This window comes from Panthera tigris, chromosome C2 (assembly GCF_018350195.1).
Source record: "Panthera tigris isolate Pti1 chromosome C2, P.tigris_Pti1_mat1.1, whole genome shotgun sequence".
NCBI lineage: Eukaryota > Metazoa > Chordata > Mammalia > Carnivora > Felidae > Panthera > Panthera tigris.
The window spans coordinates 57,310,524-57,325,323 of record NC_056668.1 but is presented as its reverse complement, the minus strand read 5'-3'; positions in this window follow the sequence as shown (position 1 = coordinate 57,325,323).

The window sequence follows — 14,800 nt, the reverse complement described above, 5'->3', positions numbered from 1 at the left end:
CCTGGGTGGGGAGGGGGCCCGAGGGCAGACCCCACTGATGCTCCAGGGTTTCCTCAGGACAGTCAGCCAGAAGTACAGTGACCACAAGAACCAGATATGCTGGGACAGTTCTGTTTCGTGCATTTGTTTTTCCTCAAAAGAAGCATTTTGCTAAATATAACTACGTATGACCTAATTTCTATATTGAAAAGACTTTTCCGAGGCAAATTGGGAAAAAGTGTCCTGTCCCCACATGTTCGGGTTTGAGGTTAGGAAAATATAGCCTTTATAGTAAGGAATGCATAAGTCAGAGCTGGGAAACTTTGTGCCACCAAGGGAAGAGAAGCTGCTGACAGCTACGGAGCTCAGACGAGGGCAGGAGTCGGGGCAGAACCGTCCTTCACCTGCCCAGAACCTGTGGGGGCAAAAAGGCAAGGAGTTCAAAAAGTCCACCAGCAAGGCCTTCCCACCGGAACCAGTCCGTGGCACCAGGAGAAAAGGGGTGTCCTGAAGCATTGGCTTACACCACAGCTGCCTGTGCCTCGAAAAACCAAAACCACATGTGGGCCCAGCCCAGGAAGGCGTCTGAGGTTTCCTCCCCTGGCTCCCCGACTGGCTCCACTGTCCGTTTGCCTCCTCCTCTAACAGAAGACAGAAGGGCAGTTTCTCCAGGAAGTCACTCAAAGAAAGTTCGTTTCAGGGACAGGGTTCCAGCAGCGTGAGCCTGGTCAGCACTCTCTGCCGGGAATGTCCGGCAAGAGTCACAGGGACACGGTGGTCAAAGGTGGCTGATCAGTTAGAGTTCCAGCATCTTCCTTGTGTGGAGTTTATCTCAACAAACACAGTTTTAAAACAGTTTGTTTGGTTGTTTGTTTGTTTAATGTTTAGAGGGCACGTGGGGAAGGGACACAGAGAGAAGGGAACAGAAGATCTGAAGCAGGCTCTGCGCTGACAGCAGTGAGCCTGCTGCGGGGCTCAAACTCACAAACTGTGAGATCATGACCTGAGCCAAGTCAGATACTCAACCCACTGAGCCCCCAGGTGCCCCTCAACAAACACAATTTTACACCATTATGATTGTTATGCTCAACCCATTGAATGTTCCTCTTGAACGTGAGAACATATGTTATACTCGTAAGCCAAGAAGCTGAAAGCGTGTGATTTCTCCAGCGATGAAGCAGGAAAACTCACTGATAGAAGTACTATTTTGTGTGGACGTCCCTCCTGTCCACACGGAGGTGCTCCCTGCATCCACAGCTCCAGCCGCTAAAAATGTTTACCTTGGGGCGCCTGGGTGGCTCAGCATCCGATTTCAGCTCAGGTCACGGTCTCTCCATTTGTGAGTCTCGGTTCATGAGTTCGAGCCCCACGTCGGGCTCTGTGCTGACAGCTCAGAGCCTGGAGCCTGCTTCTGATTCTGTGTCTCCCTCTCTCTGCCCTTCTCCTGCTCATGCTCTCTCTCTCTCTCAAAAATAAGTAAACGTTAAAAAAAAATTTTTTTTAATGTTTACCTTGAACTCAAGCCTAACCCCCTTTGTGTGCTTAATTCTGTTTTTGAGACTATAAAAGTAATACATGTTTGTTTATTATAGATAATTTGAGAAAAGACACAAACATAAATATAAAAATCATTTCTGATCCTATAAAGGAACGCTGTTAACATTTAGTGTATTTACCCAGCCTTATTTATACAATACACACATACACAATTTGTGGTATGTATGTATCACACCACACACACCATACCACAGCATTTGTGACATAACGGAGATCACAGGATACAATATTTTCAATCTTACTGCTTCACTTAACAACATATCATTAGCATTTTCCTCTGATTTAAAATATTCTTGGGTCACCTGGGTGGCTTAGTCAGTTAGGCATCAGACTCTCGATCTTGGCTCAGGTCACCACCTCATGCTTTATCAGATGGAGCCCGCTGCAGAGTCTTTCCTTCTCCCCCTCTCTCTGCCCCTCCCCCACTCATGCTCTCGCTCTCTTTCTCCCGTTCTCTCTTTCAAAGTAAATAAATAAGCTTTAAAAAAAATAAGTAAAATATTCTTTGAAAACATTTCAATGAACGCGTAATGTTCCATAGTATAAATGTATGATCATATATTACCTTTTTCCAATTAATGTGTTTTTGTATTGTTTACAAATACTTGGTCTTTTAAATAATAATATAATAAAAATCTCAATACATAAATCTTTGTCTGATTGTTTTACTACATCCACAGGGCAGAGTGCTAAATGGGAAATTCTCACGTCAGAGAGTGTGGGTTTCTTTTTATAAAGATACGTTAGTTTGTGTTGCTAGAAGCAGTGTATGAAAAAAGCATTACTTTCTTATCCTGCTTTCAATACTAAATATTATAATTTTAAAATTCCTCATTACTCTAAGGAGTGAAAAACGGCCACTTCGTTGTTGTTTCAAGTCTCATCGTTTCTAAGAGGTTTCCTTTTCTGTTAGGAAAAAGGCGTGATTGCGCATATGGCTTATTTTCTTCAAAACATCTATAGTAGGTTTACCTAAAGAGCCTTCCTTAACTATCATAAAGAGAACCATCTGGTGGGAACTATAATGTTTTCAGGGTAGAGTTTCAAGAGACACCCCCTGGTCTGTGAGGCTCTGTGTTGACAGTGCAGTGCCTGCTTGGGATTCTCTCTCTCTCTCTCTCTCTCTCTCTCTCTCTCTCTGCCCCTCCCCCACTCATGCTCTCCCTCTTTCTCTTTCTTTCTCTCAAAAATAAATAACTAAACATTAGAAAAATTTAAAAGTTTAAAAGAAGGGGAGGGCAAAGGGGGCAGGTTTGAGGAAGGGGACAGCTCTCAAGCTGGGAGCAGGGGGGCCTATCCGAGCTGCCGGCAAGAGGGCTTTGGACACTGGGGAGGGAGGTGCTGGAGGATGGAAAAGAGTTTTTGAGGATCGACAGTGTTGAAACACACACTGTTTAATAGCTTGTCGTCCGGAGGATATTTCTATTGGGAGGAAAGCCTAAGGTGGACCTGGGGATGGACAGAAATCATTCAACCCTCTTATGGCAGTGAGCGTCAGATCAAGATGCATGCTAGAAACGAAGCAGGTCAGACCTACGCATGTGGGGGCAGATAGTGGAGAGACGTTCACACAGGAAGGCAGAGCATGCATCCGGAGTATGAGGTGCTGGCAGTCGCCCAAGCAGACAGCACTTGGCATTGAGCAGTTCCTTCAGTGATCCTTGGTGGGTGTCCCTGATCTCGATAGGGCATGAAGAACTAAATATGTTGTCTACCCAAATGTGAGGCTATATCAGGGTGTTGCAGCAAGCAAAGGCAGACCCCTGGGCCCTTGCCTGTGGCTCAGGGGACAGACCGGCAAGGCTAAGGGGGACCCACCGGATGATCTGAGGATCTGGACAAGCTAGGTCAGATCCTTGGGCCCCAACATCCAAATAGGAGGCCGGTTACTAGAGTTTACATGCAAGGCGAGGGCTGGCTGGATGAGAATATCCTCAACGCCTAGGTACCAACTCCAAACATTCTCCAGGCAAGGCCTGGGAGCAAGCCCAGATGCTGCCACCGGTTGGGGTTTGAGAGGTCTCAGCTGTGGGGACTGGCAGATGGAGGTGGCAAGGGGCTACGAACGTCATCAGAGAAAACAGGGAGAGAGCTCTTGAGGCGACCCTAAATGAAACTCAAGATAATGTATTTTCTTCTCACCGTTCAAGTTCTTGAACAACCAGAAGCTTCAAAGAAGAAATTACAAGAGATTTATGGGTGAGGAAAAAGGTATGCATTAGAAAAGGCCCAATGGGGCAGGAAGAAAAACGATAACTGGTCAAGCTGGCTAAAGGGAGTGGAAAGAGCAGTCAAATGGAGTTTGTTTTGACGCCAGCAGGGGGTGGGGGAGGGGACTGAAAAGCCGGAGACGGATTTGTAGGGACGTCTTTTTTTTAAAAAGCCAGATTGGAAATCAAGAGCAAGAGATTAATGATGACTTTAAAATGGCTAAGGTATTGAACTGATTTTCTTAATCTGTCTTTAATAAGAAGAATGGAACCAAGCAGCCATTTCAATTAGGTGGTAATGTAGAGTTTGCAAAAACGTCCACAGCTGGTAAGAAAAATGTGGAGACTGTGTAGATATGCAGCTCAACAGGTCTTGATGAAATTCATCCTCGAAGTAATGCCTGTGAATAATCCGCACGACGTGGGGGAAAGGGTAGACAGGGTGGGGAGGGGCGGAAACAGGGGGGAAGCAGGGAGAAGGCAGCCAGCTCTTGAATCCCTAGAAGAGCACCAGGCAGCAGGCTGCAGGGGGTAGGTGTTAGACAAGAGCCGTAGGAGAGATCTCAGCATGGTCCTGGGGAGGAGGCATTGAAGCGTGCTACCACTCCAGGGAGAGTCCTAGGGAAAAGCAGTTTGGAGCACGAGCAAGGAATTGCTGGTGGTGGGAACGTCGTCCTGTTTTCTCATGTGTCTTTAACTCGTTCAAGACAGTCTGCCAGATCACTCTGCAGGGCATTTTTGGAAAGAGCTATCTTAGTTTTGAAGAGCATGTATTGCATTTTGTTCAACCCAGCAAATGTTTCTCAAATATACATGACATGCCTCAGCTGTTCTGGAGGAGCGATGGAAGAGGCAAAAATATATCGTAACCAGTCCCTGACATTTTGGAGCTTATGAACTCATGGAGGCACCGAAGACCAAGTGAGAAAACAGTGCAAAACGGTGTGAGCTAAACTGTCAGCATGGGAGGTGCAGCCCCTAAGGGCCAGGCCAGAGAACACAGGCACAAGGACTTTCGACTGCGGGAGACATCAGGAGGAGGGCACTTGGAATGGGCTTTAAGGATGAGAAGGAGGGCGCCAGGGTGGCTCAGTCATTAAGCATCTGATTTCAGCTCAGGTTATGATCTCACGGTTCCTTAGTTCGAGTCCCACGTCAGGTGAGCTCCACTTTTCTCTCTCTTCCTCTCTCTTTCTCTCTCTCTCTCTGTCTGCCCCCTCACTCCCTTGGGGCCTCTGTTTCTCTCTCCCTCTCTCAGAACGAACGAAAGAAAGAAAGAAAGAAAGAAAGAAAGAAAGAAGAAAAAAAAGAAAAAGGTGGAAAGGATCCCGGCAAGAAGAGAGTGTGGGCTCTCCCGGCAAAGGTTAGAACAGCAGGCATTCTATGTGGGGGGAACAGCACATTAGCTGGTGGGAATGGAAAACACGTGCTGGGAAGTGGGAAGGGATAAAGTAGAGAGGTAGAATGCCAAGTTGCAAAAGGTTAGAGAACTAGAAAACAGAACATGATTTGGTCAGCAAGGGGTTATTGTCACATTCTTGAGCAAGAGAGCGACATGAGGAGAGGACTCTTCGAAAGGGGTTCAGTCCTAGAGAACGTGGGCAGAATCAGAGCATGGACATATGGTTAGGAGGGTACACCCTCAGTGTAAACACCAGCTTTCCTGTCACTGCCCTGATCTAAGCCACCACACCTCTCCATTAAATGCTTTAACTGGTCTCTAAACTAGACTCCCAATGCTGTCCTTGCTTCTCTTCGGTTGGTCTCAACACGGTAGCCAGAGTGATTCTGTTAAAGCATAAGCAGACTATATCTCTCCCCTGTCGGGGACCCCTCCCAATGGCTCCTACCTCATGCAAGGGGAAGTCCAAGTCCTTCCAACGCCCCACAAAGTAGTACCTGATCCAGTGCCTACTTTCCATTCCCTCTCAGACCTCATCTACCTCTTTTGCCCTCACTCATTCATTGCTATTCCTTAAATGTGGTGGACATCGTGCTGCCACAGGACCTTTGCACTTGCTGCTCCTACTGCCTGCAAGGATCTTTCCCCAGGTGCACGGCCCTCCTGGGGGAGTACCTTTACTTGAATATCACCTTATCAGTGAGGCCTTCCCTGGCTGCTCTATCTAAATTGTAAACACTATGCCCCCAAAACTTTCTAACTCCCTCCCCTACTTTGTTTTTCATTTATATTTATCTCTCTCTTACAATTGTTTTAAAAATTAAGTTGTTTACTGTCTCTCCCCTCCTCTGTTTCTATTTGTTCTGTTCATTGCCCTGGTCTTAGCACCTAGAGCAGAACTTGGCAGGTGTGCAATCATATGTACTGGACCAGTGAATGAATGAATGAGTAAATGAATGAGTGGGTGAATGAACAAATGAATATCACAGAAAGCTGAGAAAGGTTGAGATTGCACAATGGATGAGAGCTGTAAGAATGGAGGAAAAGAGGATAACCATAGAGAAGCTGTACAAAGATGTCAGAGTCTGAATTCCTGAAGGAAGAGTTAGGAAAACGCATATACTTTCAGTGGAAGCCTAGCTCACTGAAACATGGGCTGACAAGGCCGGGGGTTATAAAGGGGAATCATCTTTGAAGCATGATAAGCATCTGGATGAGACCCATTAAATGACCTTCTATGTGAACGCATCTCAACTTTTTCTTTCCAGTATATCCCTTTTAAATAATTTCATTTATTTATTTTAAGGGAGACAGCAAGAGGGAGAGAGAAGAACCCTAAGCAGGCTCTGCACCGTCAGGACGGAGCCCGATGCGGGGCTCAAACCCGCAAACTGCGAGATCATGTAAACTGCAATCGAGAGTCAGATGCTTAACCGCCTGAACCACCCAGCTGCCCCTTTTCCAGGATATTCCTAATGGGATTTTGAAACATGTACTACCCTCCTTCGGTCTTTGATTCTGCTTGATATTACTACCAAAAAATTCTATTTTAATACTCCAAAGAATTCTAAAACCGGTATTCGCATGTTCTACGCGTTTTAAGAGTTCATTTTTAAAATAGCATTTCAGGATTTCTTATGACAAATACTACAATCCATTGTTTCACAGTTAGAACTCTCAGAGACCCTCGCATATGTGGAAATGGAAACGAAACAAGAAAAGAGATACAAGATGAGTGATACGAAGGAAAGGAACATGACTGTGCGGCTGAAAAAAACTGAAGATAAAAACAAGACATGGATGGAGTCAAGATTTTTCCAGATGTGCTATAAATAAATATTTGTGGGACTAGAGTCAAGGTGCAGTCAATGCAAGAAACAGCATGTGGGCGGGGGTGGGGGGCGTGGAGGTGGCAAGAGAGGATCTGGAGTGAGGCTTTGCATAGAGTGCTCCCCAGCCTCTCAGCATCTGGCTGGCAGTGTGCCTAAGCACACAGTAGGTACAGGTGGAAGAGGTGGGGGACTGGGGACCTGAGCGATTATGAGGGCAGAGGAGGACTGATGTGATCGGGTCCCTTCTTTATGTGAAGCAGGTCTGAATCAGTCCAGACACATAGGTGTGCAGGAAATATCACGTCTATTTTCTTCTAGTCCACTTCTTTTTTTATATAGATTTTTTAATTTCTTTTGAGAGAGAGAGAGAGACCACAAGCTGGGGAGGAACAGAGACAGAGACAGAGAGAATCCTGAGCAGGCTCCCCACTGACAGTGCGGACCTCGATGTAGGGCTCAAACCCATGAACCATGAGATAATGACCCGAGCCCAAGTCAAGAGTCAGACGCTTAACTGACTGAGCCACCTAGGCGCCCCTCTTCTAGTCAACTTCTTCCAAAGCCATGCTTCCATCCCAACAGGTGAGTTGGAAATTCAAAGCTATTCTGGCAACACTCTTCCGCTTACCTTTTCTATTTCAAGGTTGTTTTAAAGTCCTGGGGTCCTACACAGTGCCGAGGTGGTGGTGGCAAAAGCGATGGGAAATTTCTGCTCAGTCCCTTGCTGTGTCAGCCCACGTGTCTCTCTGGGTCCACCACTGTGCTCTCGTTGGCCAGGAGGACTAGGACACAGGACAGTCCAACCTCCCCACTGACTGGGTAACCATTCTCTCTAAGTCTTTATCGCTAATGCACAGAAATACCAAAAACAACGTGCAAATGGATATTTCTTGTGGGACCTACCATCGTAGAGCATCTTTTTTTAAAAAATTTTTTAATGTTTATTTATTTTCGAGAGACAGAGAGACACAGTGTGAATGGGGAGGGGCAGAGAGAGAGGGAGAGACAGAATCTGAAGCAGGCCCCAGGCTCTGAGCTATCAGCACAGAGCCCGACATGGGGCTCGAACTCACGAACTGTGAGATCATGACCTGAGCCAAAGTCAGACACCCAACCGACTGCGCCACCCAGGCGCCCCGAGCATCTTTTTTAGTTTGCGAGAAATTGCCTTCTCTTCAAACTCTATTCTCAGAATAATAGTTTTCGGCTGCTAGGGAAAAATTCAGAAAAGAACAGAACAAACCTCCCCTGACATGAGGAAACTATCCCCTTGAATGGGGAAAGAGAGACGGGGGGGGGGGGGGGGGAAATACAGGCAGAAAACACCATAATTTACACATTATCTTACCATTTTCAGAGCTTTCGTAGTCTGTAAAGAAATAGCGACCGTTCTAATGAAAGTAACTAGCTTCCTTCAAGTTCTCTCCTGGTGTGAGCAGTGGACATGGAGGAAGAACCCGTTGCCCTCGCTCTCAGCCTCTAAGGTCCACCCTGCTGCAGGGGGGCCTCCTCACCGAAGAGGCAGGACAGCACACATCCGGTGACTGAGGCAGGGAGGGGTATGGAGACCTGGCTGTTTTACCCAATGTGGGGTAACTCTGATGGGCCAGCTGTACATACTTCAGAGATCCCTGTGGGCGTGGGCCGAGGCTTTCAGACCCTGCGTCACAGTTTTTCCATCTCTATGCCCGATCTTGCCTCCACTCCCTCCCTCCATGGGCCGTCATCTCTAAAATAGTCCCTGATAGTTTCAAACAGAGAGGGAGGCAAACCATAAGAAACTCTTAAATACAGAGAACAAACCGAGGTTTGATGGGGGGGGGGGGGGCGCGGGGTGCAAGGCAGGGGGAATGGGTGACGGGCACTGAGGAGGGCACTTGTTGGGATGAGCCCTGGGTGTTGTATGTAAGCGATGAATCATGGCAATCTACTCCTGAAGCCAAGAGCACACTGTATACACCGTATGTTAGCTAACTTGACAATATATTAAAAGGAATAAATAAATTGCATGTAAGATAGAGCATTTAAAAAAAGTAAAAAAGTCCCTGCACAGGGCACCTAGGTGGCTCAGTCGGTTGAGCCTCGACTTTGGCTCAGGTCATGACCTCATGGTTCATGAGTTTCAGCCCCGATCCTCTGTCTCCCTGTCTGTCTCTCTCTGTCCCTCCCCTGCTTGGACTCTCTCTCGATCTCTGTCTCTCTCTCTCTCAAAAAAAAAAAAAAATTCCCTGCACACCAAAATCCATCTTAGCATCTGCTTCCAGAGATCCCAGCGTGCAATAGTTCTAGAAGTGGTCCTAGGATGTAGTCAATAAGATGGGATTTGGGGGCCAAAATACTAGCCACCCAGCAGGCAATGAGGATCCACTTGGTGGGAAATAGAACATGGCATCCCCTGGCCCATGGTGATAGTGCAATAGGTGGTTAAATTAAGAAATATATCTGTGGAAAAGAAATGAACTAGCAGGTGAGGTTTATTGGGTGTTGAGAAGGGAGAAACAGTGACTTTAATGACAATGGAATTGGATGAGTATTGCTAAAAGCCATTAATACACAAAAGATAATGAAAAGCTGCAGGCAATTAACAGGCAAATAGAAGCCAAATATGAAAGCCAGAAGATCTCCCTGATATTTACAAAGATACTCTCACATCCTGCAGCTGAGGCCCAAGCCCAGAATTAAATCTAGTGCTGTTCTCCGGAGACCGTTAAATACCCAACCAAGGTAGGCCTGTAGGAGTTATGTGCCTCCTTCAAGATCTACCCCCACCTCTCCTGCTGGCTACTAGGCTAGTGGTAGGGTTAAGTCACAGCGTGATCACCCAGGGACGGGCTGGGCCCAGGAAGGGTGAAAAGGGACTCTAGTCCAAAGGAGCTGCAAGCCCTAGCCAACATATACTCGCTGACGCCGGGGCAACACGAGTGAGACTGGATTCGGAGGCTGCTTGAGCAAGAGGAGCTGGGACATAGGACTGGTTAGGGGACTTCGCTGACTTGGGAGCCCTCTCTGGAGACACAGGATGCAGGCCTTGGCAAGACCCCCAGGAGATGGTGTCACCTTGCACTAGGATGGTTCCTAGGAGCATGGAGAAAGCAATGGCCTAAACGAAGCTGAAATGCAAGAATTTCCTTGGCAGATTGAGGAAGGAAGGGTTAAAAGGCTCAGGGACATGGACTTACTAGAATGTCTACACATGTATTAGATACTAGGTGAGGCCCAGTAACCGGTCGAGGGATTACATTCTACAGAAAGGCCTGGAGGCCATACCATTTACCAATGTTACCATACCATGTTCCATCAGGAACATCCTGATGAGAAGGGCTCCAGCATCACTAAAGTGTTCAGCGATGATGAAAGGACCACAAATGGTAATAGGAGAGAACCCCAAATGATAAGACCCCCAACTAACAGAGATCAAGCGTGAAACTGCCTGAAGCCAGCCAGGTGGATGCTGTTGTCCCAGTGAACAGCTGGGTGACAGTAGCAGCCAAGGGGGCCTGACCTGCAGAGTGTGTGTGTGTGTGTGTGTGTGTGCGTGTGTGTGCGTGTGTAGATTGCGGGATCCTTGGGCCAGCAGCAGCACCTAGGAACTTCTTAGAAATGCAGTTTTCTCCACAACTCCACTTACTGAATCAGAAACTCTGGGATAAAAACCTGAGGTTCATCAATCTCTGCAGGTGATGCTAACACAAGCTAAAGTTTGAGAACCTCAGGACAGAACACGGGTTTAACAGGACTGACTTTGGAAGGCAGGGCTATGCCAGGAAACCCAGGAAGTTGGCATGAATTACAGCAGGGGACACCTGTGCTGGAATGTCCTTTGCGTTTTAGAAAAGGCTTTGCTTTCTCTTTAGCTTTAGGCAGCAGAAGCACAGGAGTTTACAAAAAGTCATAGATTCTTCAAGTCCCTTTGCTCCCACATTTCTACTTAGGAAATATCATATTTGGGTAATCAACAATTGTGAGTTCTAATGAATAGCTCCACCTTTTGCTATACTGAGCAAGATAACATAATGCCCACTGCTGGTTTTCTTTGATTTGAGCTGACAAATATAGGTCAAAAGCACCAATCCCACACTGTAACTTTGGGTTTTGCCATCAGTAGGAAAGAAAGTGTTTAGAAAAGGCAAAGGAAGACCCAGGAGATTGTGGACAAGGCTGGGCTATTCTTATACACAGTTCATGAACTGATGTCCATGTGGAAATGTGTTCAAAGCCTATTTAAAGTCTGACATATGAACTAATAAATGTCTGGATGATTCGCCATCTAATTCCTCTAGCTCTTTTTTAAAGTAATTTCAGAGCATTTAGATGGAACTCATTTCCCCTTATATTGTGCTTTTTGGTAAAAGGATAAATCTAAAGTTGAGGCTTTTCCCAGAACCTCTGGGAAGAAGAAACATGCAGGGAAAATATCTGATCACAGGAGTTCACAATTGCATATCTAACCACCAAGACAAAGCTTCTCCAAGTTTTTGTCCTACTCCCACGTTTGCACTCTTGCACAAACCAGCTATATGTGTGGAATATGTCTGCTCTTTTATTTACCAGGCCTTTCCCTGTCTATTCAACAGCATTTTCTGGGAAGACTTCTGGATGGATCAGAATGTGTTCCCCTTTCTTGCTTTGTCGTTTGTTGCACACTGAGGAGTGTACATGTGTATGCACTTATCTGTCTTGTGGAAATGTGGCTGTGATCCTAGAGTAATGAAGGCGGGCATGAAGGCTATTTGGGAATCCAGTAACATAATGGGAGGGTAGAAATTCTCCCTCCTATGGGCTGGCTATAGGACTAGGAGTAGGAGACCACTGACAGCCTCGAGTGTCCAGTTAGAAATGGTTTATGTCAGTGATATGTTTGCAGGTGCCAATCCTGCATGTCCCTTCCAAACTTCAGTGATGTTTTGTCAGTAGCTTAAAATTGACCACGATGGGATGTTTACACCGTGGGAATCAGCAAATGTTGCAAACCAAGTTGTTGTTGTTTTAATCCACCCTTCTATCAGCACCCTTACCACTTGTATTCTTTTTAACATTCCACATCTCCTTTTAAGAGGCTCATGCTTTCCTCTCCGTTCTTGAACATAATGTATTCATAATACCTATTTTTATGTGTGTATCTACTAATCCTATCTTCTAGATCAGAAAGATTGGCAAACTATGGGTCAAATCCAGCCTGCAGCCTGTTTCTATATGACCCATGAGCTAAGAATGGTTTCATATTTTTAAAGGGCTGTAGAAAACAGACAACATGAGCCATCAGGGAAATTCAAATAAAAAACACAATGAGGTAGCACTTCACACTGACTAGGAAAACTATAACCAAAAGACAGATAACAAGTGTTGGCAAGGTTGTGGAAAAACCAGAACCTGTACCTATGGTTGATGGGAACGTAAAACACGCAGCAGCTTCGGAAAAGCAGTTTGGCAATTCCTCAAAAGGTTAAGCCGTAGTGTTGCCATATAACCCAGCAATTCCACTCTTAAGTATATATGTAAGAAAAATAAACACTTGTTAAAAAACTGGTACATGAATGTTCCTAGCAGCATTGTTCATATTTCATAATTACTTCCTCAAAGTGGAAACAACCCAAATGTCTATCAACCAATGAATGTACAATGTGGTATATCCATAGAATGGAGTATTATCCAGCAATAAAAAGAAATGAGTGACAAATGCTACAGCATGGATGAACCCTGAAAACATGCCAAGTGAAAGAAGCCAGACACAAAGGGTCACATATTATATGACTCTATTTATATGAAATGCACAGAATAGGCAATCCCACAGAGACACAACATAGCCTGGTGGTTGCTAGGGGCAAGAGGGGTGTGGGGGGTGTTGAGAGAAGGATGGGAGTGGGTTTCTTTTGGGGATGATGAAAATATTCTCTTTTTAAATTTTTATTTGTTTAAATTTTTTTTTTAATGTTTATTCATTTTTGAGACAGAGAGAGACAGAGCATGAACAGGGGAGGGTCAGAGAGAGGGAGACACAGAATCTGAAACAGGCTCCAGGCTCTGAGCTGTCAGCACAGAGCCCAACGGGGCTCGAACTCACGGACCGTGAGATCATGACCTGAGCCGAAGTCGGATGCTTAACCAACTGAGCCACCCAGGCGCCCCTGATGAAAATATTCTAAAATTGATTGATATATTCCCACAACTCTGGAAGTATATGAAAAAAAAAACATTGAGTGTCATACTTTAAAAGGATAAATTTTATGGTATCTCAATTAAAAAAAAAATTTAAGTCGTTCCTAGACTTTGACATTTTAGAGCCTCTAGTCCCAAAACAAAATTCAGGGATCTATCATAGATACCAACTTCTTTTTGGTAAATAATAATATTTTCAAGGTTACTAGCTAGTACTAATATGATTTCATAAAAGAAAGTATATGTTAATACCTCAGGATTAATCAGGAATGAAGAATAATTGTTTAAGTGGAATACATTTAGCTTCACTGAAAAAAGTATTAAGTAATCTTTAGAAATGTAACCTGTCACAGGTTCTAAAAAACATCCAATACTGCTTGAAGTATGAAAGTACTTCTGTTGCTATTTTTAAATTTTTAAAAAATTTTTATTAAATTTTTATTTATTTTTTATTTTAGAGAGAGCATACGAGTGGGGGAGAGGGGGAGAGGAGGTGAGAGAGAGAATCTTAAGCACGGTCCATGCTCAGCATGGAGCCTGAAGTGGGGCTTGATCCCATAACCCTGGGATCATGACCTGAGCCAAAAACAGAGAGTCAGACACTCAACAGACTGAGCCACTCAGGCGCCCCTTCTGTTGCTATTTTTAAAATCTTTTTTTTTAAATGGATGCCAGTACAGAAATTCACTATTTCTACAAAAGATGTTCTTCAAATCTTGAATTTTACAGTCATGTAATTAGGTTATCCATTTTTACATGCATTTCAGACATAACTGATTTGCCGATAATAAAGTAAATGAAAAACTTTAGTTGATAAAAACTTTATTCAAAACATGTCAAGAACCATAGAGTTCAAAAATAAAAGATAATTTCTGGTAACTTAAAAATAAAGAATATCTATAACAACCACATTAACCCTACTACTTATAATACAATCTTGAAAATCAAAGCTAATCTTTGTATTTCGATATTTTGCCACATTTCAGCTAAAATCCTCCTCCTTACATCACTACACTGTTAGGCAACCCTTTTAGTTTTAACACTTAAAAGACAATTTGAGCATTTTCTGACAAGCAAGTATACTATTGGTTCCTTCCTATACACAGTTCAAACGACTAGAAAACTGATTTTTACTAAAAGTATTTTTTAAAAGAAAAAAAAGGGAAGAAACAGGTTAGTAAAATATTTTATTTGAAAACAATGGGTGGATTAGTATTTTGAATTGAGCTGCACAAGAATACATTTCTACTTGAAGACTCTCCAGATTATTCGTCACACGTTTATATAGCACAGGACATTTGCAAAATGCTTTCCACCATTTATTAGTCAGAATTCACAACACCCAGGTGCCGTGAAATAGAAGAATTAACCTCAGTTTAAGTGGGGAAGCCAAGGCATAAGGTCAAATCTTCTCAGGTCCAGAGTGAGTCTCATTAGCTTCTGATTTCTTGTGTGCAAGGCCAAGTGCTTGTTTATGGAGTAATTTGTTCAGTGATGGGAGGAAGAGTAGGTAGGATTTGCTGTGGGAAAACTAGCTTTGGCTCTATAAGTAAAATGTTCAGAGCACGGATAAGGTAGAGAGGACAATTTCAGTGTGAAAAGGGTTAATGGGAAGAAAGTTAAAACCGGAGTAAAGACTATTCAGACAGAGATCACTTTTCAGA